The 2,327-nt window shown below is 47.4% G+C and overlaps 1 non-coding gene across 1 annotated transcript; it reads left to right on the top strand.

Annotated features, from left to right (window-relative positions):
• The first annotated feature begins 244 nt into the window (after positions 1-244).
• On the top strand, positions 245-317 carry TRNAK-UUU. The gene has a single exon. It is a non-coding gene; the product is annotated as a tRNA-Lys (tRNA).
• Positions 318-2,327: the final 2,010 nt, after the last annotated feature.

The following is a 2,327-nucleotide window of genomic DNA, read 5'->3' as shown; positions in this document are numbered from 1 at the left end:
TTTTATTTCTGTATTTCCAATGACATTTCTGTTTGTGATTTCGTTTTGCTTCGTATATCTGTGTTTTCTCCTGGATTTTATAGCTAACTTAAAAAAGAATAAGGCCTCAGGGCGCCGGATGGAGGAGCAGGCTGGGGCTAGGACTGCTAAGAGAGCGAGAGTAGCAGGTTTTCTGTATTGTTTCCTGCCCACATTTTCATGACTAGTTTCTCTGCTGAATGAAATTTGCTTTTGTTAAATGTGAGCCTGGCTAGCTCAGTTGGTAGAGCATCAGACTTTTAATCTGAGAGTCCAGGGTTCAAGTCCCTGGTCAGGTGAAGAGGGAACAGTTTCTCCTCAAAAGGGAAAACAGAATCTCTCCAGGATGTTATTTGACATCACTTCTTTTCACTAGGAAGGGCCACATACTGCCTGGGACTAAAGGGGCAACTTCCTCACATGCCTATTGGCCTCTCAGTCTGGATTAAGAAAGGCCTGTGGGAGCTGCAGCAAACTGCTGCATGACAACTTGGTGAGTAAATGCAGGGCTGCCCCCACAGAGTCATCCTCAGCAGAGGTCTGGGGGTTCCCTATTGGTCCCATGGTGTACGGGCCAGCACTGGGGACTTTGAATCCTGCAATCTGAGTTGAAGTCTCGGTGGGATCTGAGGACAATTCCTTGTGCCCCCTGTGCCACAAACCCTGCTGGGTCTTCCAAGGCTCTATCTTGCTTTCTCAAATGCCATGAAAGCCTGTCTTTTGCCCACTAGCTGTTGTGACTTGAGCACAAGAGGGGACGTTTGATCCAGAAGCCTGGCCATGCCTGGAATTCTGTAGATAGGGATGCAAGCGCCATTTCTGCTGAGTCCTGAAGGTGGGCTGCAGCCTGGCCTAGGAGGCAGCCCTATTGGTTGACCTACTGGGCCAAAGTCCCTTGGGCAGTGTTGGTGTTCCCCAGGGATGCTGAAGGGCCTAAGGGAGGGAGGCTCAATACTCCCCCCTATCAGTCAGGGCGGAAGAGGAGGGCTGCAAGAGTGGGCAGGTTGATGGCTGGGCCTTCTAGCGTTCGGTTGGGGACATGGTGGGGAACGCGAACTGGGAGAAATGGTTGCTGGCCTGTGAGGAATGGTTTGGCCGGTGGCGTAAGTGGACCTTGTCATTACCTACAAGGTTGTCATGCTCAAGACCCATCTGTGGGGAATTTCCTCAGCCAGGTATTTCCCTCTGCTCCACGAGTGCTGCTGAGACCGAACACATAAGAACATAAGAACATAAGAAAGGCCATACCGGGTCAGACCAAAGGTCCATCTAGCCCAGTATCTGTCTACCGACAGTGGCCAATGCCAGGTGCCCCAGAGGGAGTGAACCTAACAGGCAATGATCAAGTGATCTCTCTCCTGCCATCCATCTCCATCCTCTGACGAACAGAGGCTAGGGACACCATTCTTACCCATCCTGGCTAATAGCCATTTATGAACTTAGCCACCATGAATTTATCCAGTCCCCTTTTAAACATTGTTATAGTCCTAGCCTTCACAACCTCCTCAGGTAAGGAGTTCCACAAGTTGACTGTGCGCTGCGTGAAGAACTTCCTTTTATTTGTTTTAAACCTGCTGCCTATTAATTTCATTTGGTGACCCCTAGTTCTTGTATTATGGGAATAAGTAAATAACTTTTCCTTATCCACTTTCTCAACATCACTCATGATTTTATATACCTCTATCGTGTCCCCCCTTAGTCTTCTCTTTTCCAAGCTGAAGAGTCCTAGCCTCTTTAATCTTTCCTCGTATGGGACCCTCTCTAAACCCCTAATCATTTTAGTTGCCCTTTTCTGAACCTTTTCTAGTGCTAGAATATCTTTTTTGAGGTGAGGAGACCACATCTGTACACAGTATTCGAGATGTGGGCGTACCATGGATTTATATAAGGGCAATAATATACTCTCAGTCTTATTCTCTATCCCCTTTTTAATGATTCCTAATATCCTGTTTGCTTTTTTGACCGCCTCTGCACACTGTGTGGACATCTTTAGAGAACTATCCACGATGACGCCAAGATCTTTTTCCTGACTCGTTGTAGCTAAATTAGCCCCCATCATGTTGTATGTATAGTTGGGGTTATTTTTTCCAATGTGCATTACTTTACATTTAGCCACATTAAATGGCCTTCCACTTCTTGTGCGGCAATAGGACGTCCCTACCTAGTCAGGAGAAGTGCGGCTTTTCTGCCGTATTAGAAGAGGGGTTGGGCTTGGTGGGCTTTGAAGACTTTTATAGCTCTACTGTTTTGTTTTTCAATTTTCAGTGAGTGGCTGAGCTGGAGGGCAGGTCAGGCCTGAGGGGAATGAT

The sequence above is a fragment of the Mauremys reevesii genome, linkage group 19 (assembly GCF_016161935.1).
Source record: "Mauremys reevesii isolate NIE-2019 linkage group 19, ASM1616193v1, whole genome shotgun sequence".
Taxonomy (NCBI): domain Eukaryota; kingdom Metazoa; phylum Chordata; order Testudines; family Geoemydidae; genus Mauremys; species Mauremys reevesii.
This window is presented reverse-complemented; position numbering and strand designations above follow the sequence as displayed.